The following is a 23434-nucleotide window of genomic DNA, read 5'->3' as shown; positions in this document are numbered from 1 at the left end:
ATTACAACCAAGAATAATTGACTCCATCTAAAATTTCATGTTATATTCATGCCATACTTCTTAGCTATATCAGTTCATTTTCATATTCTCTTACATGTTTGGCTAACAAAGAAAGGATATTTGATTTAAAAACAAAGGAAAGAAAATAAAAATGCAAATTCTAATGGGGGAGACTGCATTTCAAACAAGGAGAATAATTATAACATAATAAGCTACTCTTCAAGCAATAAAGAATGATTGATGTAAAATATTTCTACCAGTAAACAAAAGATCTCTTTAAAATGAAAGTATAGCTATAATTTATATTTCTTGGTGCACACAAAAATATTTCCCAAATTATGTGTTATTAAGAAATTATAAATATGAGCAAAGTACAATCATATACAAATGTATTAAAATGTCATGACGATGTAACTATTTAGTATATCAACTGAATTTTTTTAAAAAAAGTTGTCACACCAATGTGAGAAGTAAAAACAAACACCATATCAGAGAAAACATTAGAGATTCCTGCTTGACTCTTTTTAGAAAGATACAGAAAAGTAGTTGAAGCGGTTTGTATGGGCAAATCTGTTGTGTGTATGCCACAGAGGAGCATGTCTCTATTTGGCACACCTGTCTGTGTTTTCCTGATAGTACCGTTGAAGGTCCTACTCCACCTGGCCTTATCTGTGTCTCATACACAGCTCCACCTTTAACCATTGCTCTGGCTTCCCAGGACATGGCCAGCCATGGTTATCCAGGACTATGCCATTGTCCTCATCTCTACTGAGAACATTCTGCTTCAGGTTACATCATGGTTCTTCCCATCCTTCAGGGCTCTCTGAGGCTCTTCCTGACATCCTACTTAAAGCAGCAGACCTTCCCTCCCTCACAGAACATCCACGGGTGTGTGTCCATACCGTTGGTTATCAACTCAAAGGCTAGAGCAACCTCTCAAAGGGTTAATCAAGAGGTGCAGCTTCAGGGGCAGTAAGCAGCCTCTCTGCACAGGGCTTGTGCTCACTCCCATGTTTTGTTCTGACTTAAAATTCTTCATACGTTGTCCTTGAACCTCTGTTTCCAGTGTGGTACAGTAAAACAATGGCACACAAGCCAAAGAGAAAAGCAATGGTTCAAGACCTGGCAGCAGCCAATACACAAAGGGCTCCAACCGAGTCCCAGCTGAGACAAGATGAAGAACAGTCTCTCATCCCAGGTACCAAGATCTCTGGAATAGCTGACCTGGGACCTGGGCCTAGACTAGCAATGGCGACAGCAACAACTGCAGTTATAAGAGCAATGGACTGGTGACAGCTTTATGGGGACCAGCATGTCTTGCAGCAGGAAGCCTGCTTACTCATCCATCCCAAGGCCTGGGCTAGCATGTCTGTACAAAGGCGAGCTCTCCCTCATGCTGGAGCCCTGGGATTCAAGTGCCAGCACTTAGGTGATGAACTATTAGTGAGCTACTACACTGGCCTGGAAGCAGACTACCTTGGACCATCATTGGAAGAGTTCAGCATCTCTGTTTTTTAATTAAAATTTTTTTTTATTTCATATGCATTGGTATTATGCCTGCTTATGTCTGTGTGAATGTGTCAGATCTTAGAGTTACAGTTATGAGCTCCATGTGAGTGCTGGGAATTGAACCCGGGTCTTCTGGAAGAGCAGTCAGTGCCCTTACCACTGAGCCATCTCTCCAGCCTCAGCCCCTCTGGTTTTAAAAACTCTTGAGCATATGTCAAAAGTATACAGAAACTAAATGATACCCTCCCCCATGAAAAATACTCCTCTTTTTGCAGTTTGCAAGCTTATAGTCTTATGTCTCACTATTTCTTTTATTTAGTTTTATATATAATAAAATACTTAAGAGAGCAGAGCTTCTATTTTAATACCTCTGGTGGCACCTTCCTCTCCATTTTGAACATTTTCATTTTGCCCTGATCCCTGGTAACTATGCAGCTGGCCCTCAGAGTAAGAATTTGAAACTTGTCATCTGAAAAAAAAAAACAACAACAAAATACTCTAGTCAGGGATCAAAAACTGGGGGGGGCTAGAGAAAACTCGGCCTCCAACCATGGTGCTTCTGTTGGCTTGAGAGGGCTACTAGCTGACAAGAGAAGCAAACTGTCTTCCTTTTTCATCTAGATTTTACAAAACTAAAATTGACACACTTCTAAGAAAACATTAAATGGGTACTTGAATTCTAAATGCAAAATTCTGTCATCCCTTCTTAACAAGGATCTAGGCAAGACTGGAGTTAAATGTACAAACAGTTTTAAAATCGGATCGACTAACGCATTGAAAAGTTGAATTTGACAAAAACTAAATGGTAGGATACTGCAGTAGGCAGCAGGCTTCTAAGAGCTAAGCGTGGTCACTGGCACATGCTTAGGAAGTCTTTTCTTTTAGGACTTATTGCTATTTTTAAGTGGGTGTATGTGTGTGTCTATGTGTGGCTATGCACATAGGAGTGCAGGTGCCCTCTAAGACTAGAGGTGTCAGATTCCCCTGGAGCTGGGATTACAGGTGGTTTTGAGCCACCTGATGCGGGCACTGGAAAGTAAACTTGGCTCCTCTTGCAAGAATGGGACGTGCCCTTAACTGCTGAGCCATCTCTCCAGCTCTGACATCTCATTTTTACTCCCTAGTCACCATGAGGGGACAAAGCTTCCATCTGAGGCTTTGCTGTGCCACACGTGCCTATAATGACATGCCACCATGACCAGCAACAACTGTACCAACCAACCAGAGACCTCAACCTCAAAAACTATAAGTTGGAATACACTTATAGTGAAACATGCAGTCTCATGTAGCCCAGGACGGCCCTGAATTGCTTGCTCCTCTTGGGTACTGGTGTTGCTGTCATGTGCCACCATGTCCAGGTTTTATTGTGGAAATTGTCTGAGACAATGTTCTAAGTAGCTGAAGGTGAACTTGAACTGTTGATCTTCCTCTTTCCCTCCTGCGTTCTCAGATGACACGCATGCATCGTCATGCCTGGTTCCTGTGGTCTGGACCCAGGTCTTTGTGCATGCTAGACAAGCACTCTGCCAACTGAGCTACACCCCAGCCCTGGATCTTAATTCTTCAGAAGGTCTCAATGAACACAGCACAGAACCTAAACATTTGGATTACCACTAGGATTCCAGTCTGTAGTTAAGACACATTTTGCTTGGGTGGGGGACTCATTCAAAGAAAGTACCACAAGCACCCCTAAAGAAGAACTGAGTTCCTTTGCAGTGTTTCTTCAGAATAACTCCTTCCTCGGAAGAGGCCGTCTAAACAAGTTCCTGCTCTATTCTATCTATGTTGGTTATGTGTGACATTCCTTCATGCATTTGTGTCCATGTGTTCAGTTGTGTACATCTGTATCTGTGCATCTTATATGTGTACACATTAATCGCAGCATAGCATAGCTGTTGCTGCTATGAGTGGTTGATAAAACTGATCATCTGAGTAAGGGGGAAAGAATGCATAGTCCCAGTGTTGTCCTTCATCTTCATCAAATTGCCTTGCTTTTGTTTTCAGCATGCTGGCTTCTTATCTCCTGGTCTCTTGTTTGCAACATATGAGAAGGAAGGCCTTTTAGGTTTTATTCATCTCCATAGTTCAAGACCTGGAACATAAAAATTCTCGATAAAACTTTTTCAAAGACATAGGGAAAAAGAAAGGGGGGGGAACAAAAGGAAAAGAAAAGGGGGGGTTGACTTCTATGTCGGGGCTGAGGTAATATTCCTCTTCTGAGAAAAAAGTCTGCTGGCGGGTCAGTCTGCACTGAACCCAAACTAGGCGAGAGAGTCAAGAATAATTTAAACACTTTCCTTCCCTCCACCTGAGCTGCTTTTCATTCCCATCTGAAGCCAAACATGTGGGAGTTTTTCCCCAGACCAGCACATTCCCCCGCTTATCAGATACCAACAAACATCTCTACACTCCTTTCTGTTCTGATACTAACTACCCAACAGTATTTCAGCGCCCACGTGGTAAAGCTCAGTGCTTGAGACCATCGCTACGGCAGTCACCACGTCAATCGCTACAACAGACACCAGGTCAACCGCTATGGCAGACACCACATCAATGTCCTGTTGCCTCTGCTACTTTGAGCAGGTGAGCTAACAGTTGAGGGCTCCCATTATCCTCTCCTCATGGCCAGCCACTACCTAGCACAGCACACAGAACTGAAGAGAATGGCTTTCTTGGAACTGAGTGGAATCGATAAGGGGCCCAAGCACAGCAACAGGGCAGTATAGCTTCCAGGACCTCTCTGGGAGTGTCACCTCCACAGTCTCCCATGCCATTCACCAACCCAGAAGGTCTCAGGAGTGGCGTAGTTTAAAAGAGATTTTTTTTAATGCATGCATGATGACATTATTGGTCATTAGTGTCTAAATTCAACTTTTCAACTCGCTAAGATCATGCCTAGTTCTTCTGAAAACCAGAAATCATCCTAAAACTAGTTAGGTGCTACAAGCCACCAATCACATCACTTGCAAACAAAGTATACTTGTAGAATTCTGAGTATTCCATGCGTTTAAAGTTCTGAGTGCCAGGAAATGGAGAAAACTACCAAATATCTGTTTCTGTTTTCCCATATCCTCCATCTGGTCATTAATTCCAGTTGCTGATTCCCTCCACCCTCACCTTAATTCCCTGATCAATACTCTTTTTTTTTTAGTATATTTTAAAAAATCCCAGTTTCCCCTCCCTCCTCTTCCTACTCCCCTCTCCTCCCTCACCTCCTATCTGCTCCTCAGAGAGGGTAAGGCCTCCCCTAGGAAGTCCACTAAGTCTGTCCCATCATCTTGTTGAGACAGGACCAAGGCATCTCTCCACCCCCACACCCCTGTGTCTAGGCTGAGCAAGGTATCGCTCCATATATAGAATGGGCTGTTTGGCATATACCCAAAGGAGGCACATTCATGCCACAAAGACATTTGCTCATCTATGTTCATAGCAACATTATTTGTAATAGCCAGATCTTGGAAACAACCTAGATGCCCCTCAACTGATGAATGGATAAAGAAAGTATGATATATTTACACAATGATAACAATGACATTCAAAAATTCACAGGCAAATGGACAGAACTAGAAAAACCATCCTGAGTGCGGTAACCCCAAACCAGAATGCTCACAATATTGACATGCTATGCAAATACATCTCCAAGTCACCGATCCCAGCCACAGTTGCTCCTTCTACATAGCATTCTTGGAATCAACTAAGAAACTTTGAGTTTTGTTTTAGTTCAGCAAGCGCTATACTATAGCATCAAATTAAAATGCTATGTCTCTATCAGCGTGTCTGTGTCTCTCTCCACTTCCTTCTTTGACCACCTTTCTCTACACTGTCCACATGACAGTTTGTCCTGGGCTTCATAGTGACTAAAGTATGTAAAATGTAGGTTTATACTTGACATCTTTGAGGCTAAGAGCCATTGTTTACAGAGATGTTTTGTGTTAGTCACCTATGACATCACTGAGACAATCAGGGTTATTTCAGCTCAGGCTCTCAGAGGTTTCAGCCCATGATCAACTGACACTTTGCGTTGGGCCTGTGATAAGGTGGTCTACCATAGCACTAGCATGTGGTAAAACAGAGATGCTCATCTTGGGCCAACCAGGAAGAGAAGTGGCCAGTGTCCCTAGCTCTCTGTCAAGGGCATGTCCTCAAAATTCTACCTTCCTTCCAATAGGTCCCACGCTCTGAAGCAGTGGCTCACAACCTGTGGGGTGTGACTCCTTTGGGAGATGAATGATCCTTTCACAGATGTTGTCTAAGACCATCAGAAAACAAGAGATATTTATATTACGAGTCTTAACAGTAGCAAAATTACAGTTATGAAGCAGCAATGAATATAATTTTATGGGTGGGGGTCACCACAGCATGAGGAACTGTATTAAAGGGTCGCAGCATTAGGAATGTTGGGGGCCACCGATCTAAAGGTTCCTCCCTCTGCCGGCTGTGTCACAAATTAGTGACTAGGCATGGCCCACTTGTACTTGTAGGGAATATTCAAAGTCCAATCTACAGTGTTGTTGTTTTTTTTTACTGTAAACATTTAAAGTGTATGTGACGCTTTGGGGCATTTCTTATTTTTAAAGATAACAGAAGTCTTAAGAAATAAAATTAGGGCTTGGAAAATGTCTCAGCAGTTAAAAGCACTGGGAGCTTTCAGGGGACCCAGTTCAGCTCTCGGTGCCCACATGCTAGCTTAAGATGTTCCATAACTCCAGCTGCAGGGGGTCCAGTGCCCTCCCCTAGTCTCTGTGGGCACCAGGCACAGACAAACTACACAGACACACATGCAGGCAAAACAACCGTACACATAAAATAAAAATGAAATTGTCTGCGGCTTTCTAACATCTAAAAGGTCTTAAGTGGTAGAGAACTTTGGCATGTAGTAATCGACCTATGATTTCTAGTTTGGAAATCTGGTTTAATAATGTCTAAGCTAAGGTGATAATCCCCATCCTGCCTAGTGTTGTTGTTAAAAGCAGTGATCAGAGAACTACCTTTAAAGCTCTGTTAGGGCCTCCACAGCAAGTTTTGTTAGGAGCAACTCATTGAGACTCATGAATTGGGGGCTAACACTTCCACTGGCCAGCTGTTATGACCTATGCCACCAAGTCCCTGGCCCAGGTTGTAAGCAGGACTCTCCCAGCTGTAGCCTTAATCCTTGCCAGTTATGCAGTAGAAACTAAGGTTATCAATACCACTTCACTTTTGGAAGCTGCTTCCTTGTTTATAACAAAAGGGAAAACCAAACTGGTTTTTCTGAGTATCGAGTGTATGATATGGAATTAGAAGCTTACCACTAACACACTCAGGAACCTGGCCACCAGGTTAAGCCAAAAGAAAGGGAGCAGTTATGTTTATGAGAAATGGCATTTTGCAAGTCAGTGGGTAGAAAAAAAGATTTGTAGACTTCTAATTAATTTGGGTGGCAAGTAACTCATATAAACACTCCAGCCTGATCAAGTACAGTCAGTGTGTATCCTTAATGCATCATCCAAAGCACTAGCCCCAAAGAGAGCAGAGCCAAAAGGGAGAAGAATTTCAGAGAAGCAGTGGATTTGGGCAGATAATGAGGCAAGGGGAAAAAGAATGCATATGTCTAGTTTGACAGCTAAAGAATAAAAAAGAGGGAGAAGGTCCATTTTAAAACCTCTTTGAAGCAAATAGTAATGTCACCACTGTCTTTTTACTGTTTTATGTTCTTAAAATCTCCCTTACAGCCCAGACTGGGCTGGATCTGCAGTGTAAGCCAGGCTTGCCCTGGACATTGCAGTCCTTAGCATTAATTTCTCAAGTGACTGCATTGCAAAGCATGCTCTGTCATGTGCCTCTATCGGCCACATGTGAGCCTATTCCTTCCCCAGTTGCTCCTCCTCAAAACTTACTGTTGCCACAATGCCATGAGATCTTACAAGATAACACCAGAAAAACTGGATTCCCTCCTCTCTTGGGCTTCTTGGTCTCACTAATAAAACAATTTTAGGATGGACTCAAAGAGAAGCTCAAGAACACAGTTATTAGAGTTTAAAAGAAAAACTCCCAGGGCAGGCAAACTGTCCACTTTGGTAGCTTCCAAGAGGAAGAAAACGGAAAAGGGGAGGGGGGAGAGCTATGCCATTTAAGCTGGTCCAGAGGTCTGACCCAGGGGACAGGTAGACACGTGGTGGTGGTGAGAACTTGAGAGTCATGAAGCCCAAAACACCAGCAGAAGCATACTTGGATCTGGCCAGCATCCAAAAGAAAGGGACAGAAAAAAGCAGAGTGTCACTTTTCTGGTGGCCTCAGAAAGGTGGGGAGATCCTGCTGCACTCATGGGGGCTCCGAGGGACTGTGCTCAGGGGTAAGAATTTGGGGTGAGAGGCCAGGTGGGGTGGTGACACACATCTTTAATCCTAGCACTTGGGAGGCAGAGGTAGATGGATCTAAGGAAGTTCAAGGCCAGCCTGATCTGCAGCATGAGTGCCAGGACAGGCTTCAAAGATGCAGAGAAACACTGTCTTGAAAAAAAAAAAACAAAAATTCGGGGTGAGAAAATTAGTGTCTCATTAAAGGATTGATTCCTGCCTCTTTAGCATGAGTTGAGGTGAATCCACCTTCCTGGGGTGTTTCTTTAGGCAGGTGATTGACCTGACCCAAATGCAATGGTAGGTCCCACCCAGGCCAGAGAGTCCTTTTTTGACTTCCACACTTTTCCTTAATGGGTCTACATTCTAATGATGCCATGGATTAGGCTTATCCCTAATTCCATATCAACTAATAAATAATAGCTATGCAGAACACACAATTACATTCAGACAATTACATCAACTAACACAGAGAGCTAAACTTCATAAATTGTGGATGAATTACATGATCATGTAAGTAGAGCACGATAAATAATCACATAAACTAATCTTTATTTTTCATGACTGTTGTCAAGGAGCCCCAGATCACCTTAATTCTTAAGGGAAAAAAAGCAAGATTACACCATCTGCTGTCATTCTGATCAAGGCTGGAGTCCAAGGAGAATGCCTGGAGGATGCTAACCCCACCCATCCATCATTGTCTGTGGTTAAAAAAGTGCAAATTGGACGTCAGTGGGCAAAGTCCCAAGCCCAAACATGCTTGGTTTGAATGACGAAATACAGGTTCTGCATGGACTTCTTTTAAAAGTGGACTGTCTAACAAACTGTCTACCTTGGCTTCTCTCTGGCCCCACTTTAAACACATTGGTCCGTTTCATTTTCTTAGATTTCCTGCTTAGCCCCAGGAGACAGGAATTTTCCAGACCTGCTGAAAGAACCAAGGCCCCGAGGCTGGAGTCATCTTTGTGGGGATTTCCTTTATTTACAGCACAGTTTAAAACCTTTTCCTGTTTCTGAGGTTTTGATCTTGGTATCAATATAATATGGCTGGCTCAACAGAAATAGACTCTGAAGATAGTCTTTAAATGTGCACTAATAATATAGACAAAGCAGAGCCAATGTACATGTCATGATTGAAAAAATAAAGAAAAAAGTCATAAATACCCCCAGGAGACCCAAGAAACTCACTATAAACAAATCTTCGAGTAGAGGAGATAGCTCACACAAAACACACAAATCTGCAGTTTAAGAGAAACCAAATGGCCGGGCGTTGGTGGCACACGCCTTTAATCCCAGCACTCGGGAGGCAGAGGCAGGCGGATCTCTGTGAGTTCGAGGCCAGCCTGGTCTACAAAGTGAGTTCCAGGACAGCCTCCAAAGCCACAGAGAAACCCTGTCTCGAAAAACCAAAAAAAAAAAAAAAAAAAGAGAAACCAAATGTCATTAAGCTCAAAGACATGAAGAACTTACTTTCTGGCAAATTCCAAAACAAGACAGTTTTACATAAACAAATTGTATACATGTATATAAACTGAAATGTATCTTCAGAAACAAAACCTGTTAAAACCTAGGAAGATATCTGCCCAAACTTTAGTCTGCAATTCTAGATCAGAAATTTTCATAGTCAGATGGTGTGGCACAGGCCTCCTTTACTCCCAGCACTTGGGAGGCAGAGGCAGGCAGATCTCTATGAATCTGAGAACAGCCTGACTTACAAAGCAAGTTCCCCACCAGCCAAGGCTACACAGAGAAACCCTGTCTTGAAAAAACAGGGGCAAGTGTGGGGAAGGAGCTAGTGCTAAATTCACTCCAAAAATCCAGACTCAGCTTGTATGAGGCTTAGCCTAGACAGTTGTTTTCAAAAGTTTCTCATGTACACCTAAAACTTAAAGTATGACATCACATAGTTTGGGATCCCAGCACTTGGGAGGAGAAGGGAGAAGGATCAGGAGTTCAAGGTCTTCCTTAACAATTATGGAAGAAAGTAAGTAAATAAATAATAGAACATGATCAAAAAATGAAGCAATCCTATAAACATTGCATTGACTGTCATTAAATACTAGGACTACTGCACCTTTAAGAACCAACCACATGGGGGGAGGGCTCGGGAGGAAGGGAGGGAATGGGAGAGGGACCTGGAACTGACTTGTGAAGCAACCTTGTTTCTTATCTAAATTTAAACTGGAAAATTAAAAAATAAATAAATAAATAAATAAATAAAATAAAAAAAAGAACCAACCACATGAGCTAGTAAGAAGGGTCAGCAGGTCAACATGATGCCCCTGCCACCCACCAAACAACAACATTTAGGTCAGCATCACACACAATGGCGGGACCCCAGGAGTACAGCACTTATGACATTTTAGCCCCATGATTAGGATAGGCATGCTCTCTTGTTCACACAATGACACAACTAAGTAACGTCTCATTTCCAGAACATACCCCCCATCATTATGCCGCACTCAACCGCAGTGACTTGTGGTCTTATTGGACAGACACAAATTATTGGAGAGGGAAGGAGAGTAAAACCCATTGATCAGCAGGGCTGAACATGGCTCTTTTCCCCCTCACATCACTTCCCACAGCTGCCAAGGTTGAGAGACTTGATCCTGAAACTTTCAGAACAAACCAGAGAGGAACTGTAAGAGCCACAAAAGACAGATGATTAACAGCTGGAAGGGCTGGGAAGCAGTCGTTTCCTTTTTAAAGTAAAACAAGCATATTTCAGAGACTGGTTTTCTATTTCAGCTGTAATCAGCTACTCAGCGGTTTAAACAACACAAATCTATTATTACATAGTTCTGTGGGTTAGGAATCTGACATGGATCCCAGAGGACTAATATCAATGCGGGAGTCGGCAATGCTCCTTTCCCTGGTTCTGGGGTTCTTTTGCAGCCTCTCTAGTTCCTAGCTCGTGGCTCCCCTCATCTGCCTTCAAGCACACTGCTCAGGCTACCAGATGGCTGTCTCCTGATTCTCTTTTCCACTTGGAAAAAAAAAAGTCATCTGTCTGGTTTTCGTCACTTTGTTTTGCCTTCTCTTCTACTTATGATTTTAGCGGAAACTCAAGGTTCTTTCCCCATTTTTTTTTTTTTTTTTTTTTTTTTTTTTGTTTTTTGAGGCAGGGTTTCTCTGTGACTTTGGAGGCTGTCCTGGAACTAGCTATTGTAGACCAGACTGGTCTCGAACTCACAGAGATCCACCTGCCTCTGCCTCTGGAGTGCTGAGATTAAAGGCGTGTGCCACCACCACCCGGCCTTTCCCTACATTTAATGTTAAATGACTGGCAACTTTACTTCTTCTGCCCCTTAATTTTGCTTTGTTATGTGACCTAACAGTCATATAGCAACAGCAATGCAGAGACAAGTCAAACTATACTGCCAATCACATTGCAGCCCGTGAACACCCAACTCTCAGTTGGGTCAAGACTGACTACTATCTCAAGCCCAAGAACTAGGCATCCTTGGTTGGAGGAGGTGGACATCAGCAAACCTTGAAGTTTTGCTTCCTTAAAAAATGAGATAAAAGCCGGGCATTGGTGGTGCACGCCTTTAATCCCAGCACTTGGGAGGCAGAGGCAGGCGGATCTCTGTGAGTTTGAGGCTAGCCAAGTCTACAGAGTGAGTTTCAGAACAGCCTCCAAGACAATACAGAGAAGCCCTGTCTCGAAAATTTTTTAAAAATGAGCTAAAAATCTTCATTTAGCACATGAAATTCGGAACCATGATCCAGTACATCTGGTTTTTACACTGTCTCTGCTTTTATTTTTAGAAATATTATATTATTTATAATTATGCACAAGTATGTAGTCTATGTTTGGGCATGTGAATGGCAGTATCCACAGAGGCCAGAGGTGTTGGAGTTGGGAGTTACAGGTAGTTGTGAGCCAACCAACATGGATGTTTGAACCCAGGTCAAATTTAAGAGCAATACTTGCTCCTAACTGATGAGACATCTCTCTAGCCTCTATGCTTTTAAATTATCAGCTCTTCATTTGATAGCATCATCACTTTGAACAGTCTTGTGTAAAATTCTTAAATGTATCAAAACTCATATTTAACCATGTGCTCTGGATTGTAAAAGATGGATTATTTACATCTATGTCTACCAGTTCAACAAAAGTACACACAAGTGCTAACCCCTATTGAAATTTTAATTCATCTGGAAGTTAATCAACATCACTGTTTTGTAAAGATACATGACTGCAGTAACTGCCCAAGGCATGTTTTCACCAAGTATAGTTTCCTCTCCTCCATACCTGCCCCATGGCAGACATTACTAATCAACCAGGTGTAATTTCAAAATCCTTCATAGCGCTTGCTAGGTGATCACCATTAGGAATAATCAATCAGAACATGCATGCAAACTGAGCTTTGTTTTTCTTTCCACATAAAACAAAACAAACAAACAAAACCTACAACAGGAAGAGATTCTCCCAGAGCCTCTTCTATGGCTGCTGTTATTCTAAAACAAAGCACAGTGGTATTTTATAAGTATATTATGCAAGTAGTACATGATCATGATGAAGAAATTAAGAGGAAAAAGAGAAACAAATTAAACCCACATATAATTATACCCTCCAGAAATAAATTTTCTGACAGATATGCTACCATTTGTCCTAGTTTCTTTTCCTGTCCCTGTGGCAATGTATTCTGCCAAAAGCAACTTACAGGAGAAAGGGTTTATTCAACTCACAGTTTCAGGTTACAGTTCATCATAGCAATGATGTTACAGCCTCAGGAGCTTGAGGGAGCTGGTCACATTGCATCTGTAACCAGGAACAGAAAGCAATGAATATATGTATACATGCTATCACTTAAGCTCACTTGATCTACTCTTACACAGTTTAGGATCCCCTGCCTAGGAATGGTGCCACCCATGGTGGATGGTTCTTGCCACCTGAATTACCACAGCCAAACAACCCTCATATGTATTTTCTGAGGTCCAACTCCCCAGTAATTCTAGATTTTTGTTGAGCTAACAATTAACAGTAACCATCACAATAATCACTTATTCATTCATTCATTCATGAATTCAATGTATTTTTATTGAGCACCCATGTAAGTCATTCCTCTAGGCTTTGAGGGTATGTCATTAATAAAGCAGACACACAAAAAAATTATACCTACAACAAATTCAGCTATATACAGAAAACATTTCTAAAGTCAAATATGATCATATTTTTATACTTGGGGTGTAATTGCTGGTTTTTTTCTAGGTCATAATTTTTGGATGTATAGCTTTAATCATGGACTCATGTGGTTTTCTCAACAGGCTTAACTGAACTAAGAGCTAAGATGATCACTGCATGCTGCATCGCAGACAGCCTAATCCGACTGCTCTTTCTATAGTTTGTTGCTGTGTGATCAAAAGAAACCCTCCCCACCCCCTGCCCCAAATAGATAATTTGGTGACCACTGTAGACCACAAAAGCCTACTTGGGACACTAAAGATAATACCATTCCTGTTCCAGGAACCTATTACTGCATAATGTGTTCTAACGTCGTAGTTTAAAATTACAGCAGCTTGTGGGAGGAAAGGTTTTATTCAGCTTACACTTTCACATCACTGTTAGTCATCAAAGGAAGTCAGAATAGGAGCTCAAACGGAGGCAGGGACTGGTGCAGAGGCCATGGAGGGTGATGCTTTCTGACTTGCTCCCCATGGCTTCAACAGGCCCTCTCTCTTTCAAAACAAAAGAAGGCTATATTTGTTTTATGCATTAGTGCTCTGTTATGTATACCTGCATGCCAGAAGAGAGCATCAGATCCTCCTGTAGATGGTTGTGAGCTGCCATGTGGTTGATGGAAATTTAATTTAAGATCTCTGGAAGCACAGCCAGTGCTTTTAACCTTTTGAGCTATCTCCAGCCCCCTCGACTTGCTGTGTTGTAGAACCCAGGACTACCAGCCCAGGGGAGGCCTCCACCCACAATGCACTGGGCTCTTCCACATCAGTCACTAGGGAGGAAAATGCCCTACAGGCTTATCTGCAGGTCGATATTACGGAGGTATTTTCTCAACTGAGGTTCCCTCCTCTGAGATGAATCTAGCTTGTGCCAAGTTGACAAATTAGCCAGCACAACTGACCCTTTGTCAGCATGAGACACAAACACTTCACTGTATGCCCACGATTATACATTATTATTGGCGTTACAAAATAAAACATTTTACAAACTTAAAAAGTCACAGTCTCTACAAATGCAAACACCTTAAAATCTAGTCTCATAAAAATCCAAAATCTCTTTATAAATTCATTCAACTGTGGGCTCCTGTAAAATAAAAACTAAGTTAAACATTCCCTTATTCCCTTATTTCAAGAGGGAAGAGGCAGGACACAGACACAATCTGAACAAAGGAAAATCAAATTCCTGGTGTGTAAATAATTCAGTGACCAATGTCTGGGATCCACTCACAGTGTTCTGGGCTCCTCCATAGGGCTTGGGTCACCTCTCCATCTCCACTCGCTGTAGCACACACAGCTTGTCCTCTGGGCTCCAGCTGACTCCACTCCACTGCTGCTGCTGTTCTTGGAGGTTATCCCATGGTCCTGGCATCTTCCAAATACTAGGGTCTTGTGCTGCAACTGGGATGCACTTTCACCTGGGGTCTCTGCAGGGACTCCAGCCCTGACACGAAGTTGCCAAGCCTCAGCTGCTCTCCATGACCCCTTGATACCGTCAACACCAGTACCACCTGGATGACTCGCACATCACCAAGTTCAGCCACAAGTGCAAGGGACAACTGTGACCACCTCAGGAACATAGCTTCTGTGTGCTCTCAGGAAACACTTCCCAGAAGATTTCACCTCACTGAGGCTGGTCTCTTAATCATTGCTCATTCCAGCTAACCAGCATTAAGTATCCCAGTAAAGCAAGGGTTTCTCTTTAGGGGTTCTGGTGTCTTGTTAACCACAGCCGATCCTTCAGCCCTAGCTAACCAATGACAAAGAAACTTTACTCAAAATAACCAAGGGCCCTGACAGGGTCTTTAAGTGACTTTCAAACTGCCCTCTGGAACTTCCCAAGCCAGGCCTCCAGGATCTGCATTTCTCTCTACATTCTTATCTTCCAAGCTCCCACACAACAGCCCACCAAGCTTTGAACACTCAAAGGCTTTTCTAGCCCAATGTTCCAAAGTCAGGTCTGTCACGACAACATCCTGCTATCTTGGTATCAATTTCTGTCTTATTTAGGGTGTCTATTGTTCTGAAGAAACACCATGACCAAAGCAACTTGGGAAGGAAAGGGTTTGTTTGGCTTACATTTCCACATCGCTATTCATCATGGAAGGAAGTCAGGACAGGAACTCAAACAGTGCAGGAACCTGAAGGCAGGAGCTGATGCAGAGACCAGGGAGGAGTTCCCTTTTTCCTGCTTAGCAGGCTTTCATATAAAATTCAGGATCACCAGGCCCAAGATGGCACCACCCACAATGCATCGGGCCCTCCCACATCAACCGCTAACTTAGAAGATTCCCCACAGGTGTGACCGCAGCTCCATCTTATGGAGGCATTTTCTTATTTGAAGCTCCCTCCTCTCTGATGCTAGCTCTTCAAGTTGGCACACACCTAGCCCCACAATTAACAGTTCTTAATCTGGGGTGCACTTAGAGCAGCTGGACAACCTCTCCTGAGCTTTCTTTCATTCCTGGTTTGGTTTTGCTGCTAGAAGCATCTGGAAGTCTTTCTTGTTCGAATCCCTATTGATTCTGACAGCTCACCAGGAGGTCAGCCAAAGCTGTGGTCTGAAATGCCTACCCACAGCCCGGTAAGTGTTCTCACATCGAGCGTGGTGGCTGGGTCTGAAGCCCTAAGTACAAGCCACTTCACCTTGATGACTTAAGCTATGAGGTCACACAGGGTTACTTAGCATGGTCACAGTTGTCAAATGCAAGAAGAAGAAAACCTGAATCCCACCTTCTGATAGCAGGAGTGTTGGCAACACATTGTGCAGGGAAGGGTCCAGTGCAGTGACATCTCTGGGACAAGCAATTGCTACATACCTCATCCCCTTTATACCTTCATCTCCATGGTGAAAGTCAAGATGGAAAAACTCCTAAACATTGTAAACTTTAGAGGAGAATTGTATCACTGTCAAGTCTCTGGAATAGCACATTTCAAGGATCTTGTATAGTAAAGCCAAACCACGCCTGATAATTGAGTAGCTAATTTCCCTCCCTCATAGATACATACAAAATATTGGTTGGTGAGAAAACAGCTTGCTTAAGGTTATTCCTTGCAAATTTGCAAAATTTGCCAGAAGAAACACTATTTCCTGTGTCTGATTTGTGGGGATACCATTAACTAACACTGACAGCTAAAGCTACTAAAATTATGTTAGCCGATGTTTAAGAAGGCTGTCAAACAGATTACGTATTTGTGGTCTGTCTAGGTACCCTGATAGGAAGGGATGTACCCATCTTATCCTATCCACTTAGTCTCATCAGTCGGGAGAATAGGAGGCAGAGAAGATAAGAAAACAAATTAGAGTTTAGAGGAATTGCTTACTAAGCTCAGTACACTAGGTAACTAACCACAGCTTACAACAGGACCATGCATTCATCACTTGATAAAAATCGACCTGCAAAATGTGAGCTATCTGTGCACCACATGCTCAACTATGTGAACTCAGCCAATTGCTTCGTCTTGATAGAAAGGACCAGAAGGTGGGACAGCTAAACAGGTGAGAGAGGAAATCACAAGCTGGGAGCCCTGTTTTATTCCCTCTTGGCCTTTTCCCCTCGGGCTCTGCTTTGGTTTGGGCTCCGCTGCTTAGAGAAGAGGACTGCTTTGCTGGCCTCAGGAACCCACTCCCCAGGCACTGCAAACCCCACCATTGTTTCTCCAGATACTTTAAGTGTATGGTCTCTGTAACAGTAGGTTAAGCGCCCTTAACGTCTGTTGTACAAAGTTTTACTCTTTTCACTTTTTGGCTCTTTTGTGGGGCCACCACCCTGATCCCAAGTAAATCACACACAGAGGCTTAGTCTTAGTTATGAGTGCCCGGTCTTAGCTCAGCTTGTTTCTAGCCAGCTTTTATCTTAAAATTGACCCATCTACCTTTTCCCTCTGGGCTTTTATCTTTCTTGCTTCTGTAAATCTCACTTTCCTTCTTACTCTGTGAGTGGCTGGGTGGTCGGCCCCTGCTGTCCTCCTCTCCTTGTTCCCTTGCTGCTCCTCTTCCTCGTTTCTCCTTTCTATTTATCCTCTCTGCCTGCCAGCCCCGCCCGCCCTTGCTCCTGCCTTGCTATTGGCCGTTCAGCTCTTTATTAGACCATCAGGTGTTTTAGACAGGCAAAGAATCACAGCTTCACAGAGTTAAACAAATGCTGCATAAACAAAAGCCACACACCTTAAAATAATAATCTGCCACAAAAGTCTGTCGTGGCTTGTATTGGTTGTCCACTTGACAGACTCCAGAATTGTCTTGGAGACAAATCTCTTGGCATGTCTGTGAGGGATTATGCACACTGGGGAGCTGAACACCAGCAGAGTTTCCTTCTACCTAACTGTGAACACAGTGTGACCAGTCGCCCCAAGCTCCCATAGCCATGACTTTCCCACCCTGACAGACTGTATTCTCCAACTGTGTGCCAAAATAAACCTTTCTTCTATGTTGGGAAAGATCCCTGAGTCCTTGGGATGGCAAAGGACAGCTGTCCCTGGCTGAGATATCACCTGCTCTCTCTCACAGAGCTTTTAGGAGCTTTTTTTTTTATTTACCTTGAAGAACCTTCCAGGCACCTTCTAGCCATGAACTGATTAGGATGCATTTAATAGCTTACATGCAACGGTCCAGATATCATACTAAGTGTTGGGGGATAGAGTAGAGACCACAGAAAGGCACAGCCCCTGCCCTCATGAGATGTAACTAATTATTATGGGGAGTGTCATTGTCATAGGTGACACAAATATAAGGCAAATGCTATATACTTTAGACTTCTTTGCATCCAAGTGGCTCACCCTGCTCATATCACATAAGCCAATGGTGAGGGGGGTGGTTGACTCATCTAGTTTAGAAGCCAAGGGCCAGCTGCAGGGCAGGCTGGTATACAGTCACCACCGAGAGACCTGGTTCCTCCGACTTCTGCACTACCTACCTTCCTTTGTGTTCGTTACCATGGTCTAATTGTGAGGTCAGCAGAATCTCTTTCTCAAGTGCTTTGAGTATGACTCAAAATAAATCACACACGCACTTCTCAGAGACTCCGAGCCGGTGCAATGTGGTTCTCTGACTGCGCAGGCCTAAGTCGTACGCTCATCACGGTAACTGAATCAGCTGCCAGGAGAAGCCAGGGCAAATGGGTCGGTCCCTAGAGGAGGTGGCAGTGTCTTACAGAGGGAAGAGGAATGGACATTGGCCACCAAACACGCCAGTTGTTGCTCACGCCAGTGCCCCTGAGGAATAGTCTGTGCTCCCTACTCTGGCAAATACAGCAACCAAAATTCTACTGAGGTAATTTCTATCCTTCCTGGCGCCTCTCAAGGACTATCAAAGGGGTCTGAGTGGCCTCCAGACACATTAGCTGTCCACATTCTTTTCCCTCACACTGAAAATCCCACAAGCCCTGTAATTTTCCCAGTGTTTTCCCTAAACATCGTATAATCTGGGCCCTGCCCACATTCCAGCCTTCGCTCACATCCCAGCTGCCTGGTCCTTATTTATGGTGCCTCAGCTCCCCTTGGGCCCATTATTCTCTCAGCCCTAGTACTTTCCTCCATGGTTTCCCAACTTTCCCGTTTTTCAAGTTTTTCCCTCTGCTGATTTACGCAATCAACCTAATGAAGTCCACCAGTTTTCCTAAACAGCGATGGTAGCTAAAAGACTTGGAGACGGAAGACAACTGTTACAATCCATGCAGGCAATAAACACACTCAGACTATCTTTGCCTCCACCCCTGCCATCCAGTCATGCTACACACTGTAGTTTCGAACTGCGATGGAAATCTGGGATCAGACGGCAGGGGCAGGGGCAGGGGCAGCGGCAGCGGCAGGTCTTGAATAAGGATGCTAAGACGGGACCGGGCTCCAGCCCCACCATTTGTAGCGCTTGCCTAGCATGTGTTATACAAGGCCTTGTTTGACCTCTCAACACCACACAAGGCGATGTGAAGAGCAAATGGGAATGAGGTAAACGAGAAAGACTGAAAGAGGTAACGCTGTCTTTGAAACAGATGCAACATTGGGTAAGACCCAGCCGCTGGAGGAAGCCACATTCCGGTGAGGGTGGTACAGGACAGACACCCCCGAGCAATGGACTGCAAAAGGGCGGCCATTGCTCCACAAAGCAATCGTGTGGCCAGCGGGGCTACAGAGTCCCTTGAAACCTCACAAGGACTGAGAGCAAGGCTTTCCCTTTTGAACCCCGTCTGGGCTGTTAGGCTATCGCAACCAGAATTAAGGAAGGGCTCTGTGTGCGTCTCTTGGCTGAACCTGCTAAGTGTCTTTCTGTAAAATGCTTAGGTCAGAAAAGGGATCGTTGCCAGGAGCGTTTTGCTGTTGTAACCACGGTTAATTCAAGTTTCTAATCCTCTGCTCTTCAACTCTGGAAGAGAATTTTGATGCAGAGAGAGATCAAAGTTAACTTGTTGACTTGCGTAAGAGTTCAGGCTGGTGCCCTAGCAACATGGTTTACGGCCTCATCTCCCTATCCATTTTTGGTGTGACTCATCTTGTCTTTGTTCCCTGTTTCTTATTTTCTGCCTTCTTTTGGGTTACATGAATACTTTTATGAATCTCTTTACTCCTTTTGGTGGCCAGTTAGCTAAAACTATTTGTGTTGCTCAGTGCTGGTGATTGCTTTGGGGTTTATCCTAAACGTACTACAGTCTCCCTCAAATGACAATGTATCACTACATAGGTTGCACAAAAACCTTCTAACAGATCCTATCTTCTCCCACCTCCAGACTTCCCTCAAGTCATTGTTGTATGTCTCACTTTGTATTTGCATTTTGCATTATTATAAACTCTCTACACAAAACATTGTACACATTTTCATAGCTTTCTTGTTAAACAGCCATTGATTTTTAAGGAAGAAACTGATCTTTTTGCAGTTACCCGATGTTCTCCTATAAACAAGGCTCTTCGCTCCATTTGTGGGCCCGGGTATCTTCCTAGGATCAGTTTCCTCTGGTGAGATGGAACTGTTTCATCATTTCTTGCACTTCAATTCTTCAGTGATGAGTTATTTCAGTGTTCATGTGAATGAAAGAAACATTATTTCATCTTCAATTCTTAGGGTATTTTTTTTCTTGTTTTTGACATCTAAGTTGCCATTTTCCCCCTGCCTTCATTAAAGATATTGTTCCATTATGAGCTCTCTTACGTTGTTTCTTTTTTGTTTTGTTTTGTTTGTTTGTTTTTGTCTTCAAGACAGGGTTTCTCTGCGTAGACCTGGCTGTTCTGGAACTCACTCTGTAGAAGAGGCTGGCCTCAAACTCACAAGTCTACCTGCCTCTGCCTCCTGGAGTGCTGGGGTTAAAGGCGTGTGCCACCACAGCCCCAGAGGTTGTTTTGGACAAGATGTCTGACACCATTGTTACTCTTGTACCCAGCTGTGTGTACTGCAGTACTGTTTGCTTTTTAAAAAGATTTATTTATTTATTTTTATGTGTGTGTGTGTCTGTGTTTATGTGTGAGTGTTTTGTCTGTATACATGTATGTGCACCATGTGTGTCAGAAGAGGGCGTCAGATACCCCTGGAACTGGAGATAGGGATGATTGTGAGCCATCATGTGGGTGCTGGGAACTGAACCTGGGTCCTCTTCAAGAGCAACAGGTGCTCTTAACCACTGAGCCATTACCTCAGCTCCTCTTTAGCTGCTTTTAATAATCTGTCATTGTTAATAATTTATATTCCTTGGTGTCCTCTCATGGTTTTTGTTCTTAGAGCTCAATGATTTAGCTTTCATGCCTTTGGGAAATTTTCTCCTTTTTGTTTATTAATGCTCTTCCTGACCCTCTTTTCTGTTCGAGGGACTCTATGCATACCTACCAGGTCATTTAAAACTGTCCCACAGGTCACTAAGGCCTGACTCTCTTCCCTGTCATGTCTCCATGCATTTCATTTGGATGCTTTCTGCTCCTATGTCTTTATTTAATCTTTCAATTTCCATCTCTGGAAGTTTCATTTGCATAATCGTGTATTTCCCACGCATGTACTTACCATGCTTCATCATTTCTCTACCTTTTCTGTCACAGGAACAAGTGGAAAATGTCTGTCACTATTAACACCCTTGTACCATCAACCTGCTTCTACTCACTCAATCTTACCTTGTGATTATGATGGGCTTTATCTTCCTTGTCAATTTTTATGTATTCTGGATCACTGTGTCTTTCCTCTCAATATTTTTGAGCCTCCTCTTCCTGAGATGTGAACTTGGTATTCGGAAATGATTTGCTACTTTCAAGACTGGTTCATTTAAGCTTAATTGGGGTTAGCAAAGCCTTTGAGGGTTAATTTTATTCCATTACTATGGTGGTTTGAAAAAAATGGCCCCCAAAGGGAGTGGCACTATTAGGAGGTGTGGTCATGTTGAAAGAAGTGTATCATTGTGGAGGCAGGCTTTGGGGGGAGTCACTTATACGCTCAAGCCTCACCCAGTGACACAGACCACTTCCTGTTGCCTTTGATCAAGACAGGAAACTCTCAGCTCCTTCTCCAGTACCATGTCTGCTGCATGCTGCCATGCTTCCCGCCATGATGATAATGGACTAAACCTCTGAACTGTAAGCAAGACATCTCAATTTTATATGAGTTGCCTTGGTCATGGTGTCTCTTCACAGCACTAGAAACCATAGCTAAGACAGTCACTAAAGCAATGCCTCTGAGTACTCCACTTTTGCTCTATGGATCAGAATACAGCTCCAGGCATTAGAATTGCAGGTCAAAACCCCACATGGGGTAACATGATTTAATGTGGGGGTTATGAGAAATTGGACGAGAGAAGGTTTCTAAATGCAATAAGAAATCAATGACATAGCAATACAAAATTAACTCAAAGTAAACGCATAATGGATTTGAGGTGTTCATGTTGTATTACGCCACTTCATTATAGCTTTGGTTCTGAGTACCCAGCATGCACTGCATATGTTGTTGTGTCATGCAGTGTCAATCACTGCTTCCTGACATATCTGCTCAGATTCAATTGTATGTTAAGAACTGTCAGGTTTTTGTCTTTTTGTTTATTTGTTTTGCTTTGTTTTTCCTGTAAATGCAAAGTTTTCTGTTCCTACAGAAACATAATGGCTTAATTAAACAAAGATGCTTACTATTTTCCTAGTATCATTCCTTAGCATATATCAAAATAGTTTATCTCTGGGTTGTATTGGGTTAGAATATTCGATTTTAAAATTTGCAACTTTAAGCTGGGCATAGTAGTGGATGCCTTTTATCTCTGAATTTGGGAGACAGAGGTAGGTGAATCTTTGATTTCAAGGCCACCCTGGTCTACATAGTGATTTTCAGGACAGCCAGAGTTACTAAGAGACCCTGTCTCAAAAAAATCCAAACAAATACCTGGGCAGTGGTGGTGCACACCTTTAATCCCAGCACTTGGGAGGCAGAGGCAGGCAGATCTTTGAGTTCAAGCCCAGTTTGGTCTACTTTGCGCATTACCATATGTGTACAATGAAACTGCCCAGTTACCTCAGAATATAACCTAATCATTAAATAAAACAAGACTTACATATCAAAATAAACTATGTTATGTACGTTTCTCCCCCTTTTTGGTATACAACTGTAACACAGAGACATTATGCACATGCTTCCTTAACATCCGTTCACTCTTTAAACACATCTATGTACCCCCAAAGACTAGATGGAAAGGTAAACATCTGCAAGACTCCCTTGAAGCGAAGTTCTGTAACCGATTTTCATCTAGGCCTGTCTACTCTGCTACACATTTAGAAGGCAAGCGAGTATCTTATAGTGGTGGCCACACTCAAGGACAGCAGATGGCCAGTAGCCAAGTAAAAGCCTTTTGTCTGGACATGGCATAAGAGATGATGAGAGGCAGGCATGTGTAGCCATATCATCCTGAGGCTGGACACTGATTGCTTTTTTGGTCTCCCTATGTAGCCCTAACTGGGAGCTTGCTGTGTAGACCAGACTGACCACACAGATCTACATGCTTCTGCCTCCTGAGTGCTGGGATTACAGGTGCGAGCCACCCTGGCTGGCCCAGTATTTGCTTCCTAGTTCATGGTAATCTCATGATCTACAACCCAAAACCTTCTTGGATGCATGTGACCACACACCCCTGTCCAAAATCACATGACCATAATAGTCTATCATTATTACTACTAGTTGAACTGTAGAGTTTAAAGCTAAGCAGGACCTTATCAATGAACTCTACTTAAAGAAATCTCAAAGCAAGTAAATAACTTCCCTGGTCTTCCACAAATGGAGGCAGAGACAAAAATCACAGGTGGTCTCCTTATTCTGGCTCTACATAAAGAATTCATAGCTTCCTTATGCCCAAAGAGGAGGTGGGACAAATGGCCACCTGGCTTGCTCCAGGTTACATGATGGCATTTTTTGTGTTAGTATGTGTTCATCTGTTGTCTTGCAACCTTTAGTGGAGGTAGAC

The 23434-nt window shown here is 43.2% G+C and overlaps 1 long non-coding RNA gene across 1 annotated transcript; it reads right to left on the bottom strand.

The window, feature by feature from the left end:
- Positions 1 to 3136: 3136 nt before the first annotated feature.
- On the bottom strand, positions 3137 to 15606 carry LOC110340529. The gene is made up of 4 exons (XR_002382326.2): positions 15108 to 15606; positions 14260 to 14778; positions 12540 to 12612; positions 3137 to 3601 (listed from the first exon to the last, which is right to left on the bottom strand). It is a non-coding gene; the product is annotated as an uncharacterized LOC110340529 (long non-coding RNA).
- Positions 15607 to 23434: the final 7828 nt, after the last annotated feature.

This window comes from Mesocricetus auratus, unplaced genomic scaffold (genome assembly GCF_017639785.1).
Source record: "Mesocricetus auratus isolate SY011 unplaced genomic scaffold, BCM_Maur_2.0 Super-Scaffold_100011, whole genome shotgun sequence".
In the NCBI taxonomy this organism is placed as follows: domain Eukaryota; kingdom Metazoa; phylum Chordata; class Mammalia; order Rodentia; family Cricetidae; genus Mesocricetus; species Mesocricetus auratus.
Note: the sequence above shows the minus strand (reverse complement) of the source record. Positions and strands in the feature narration are given on the sequence as shown.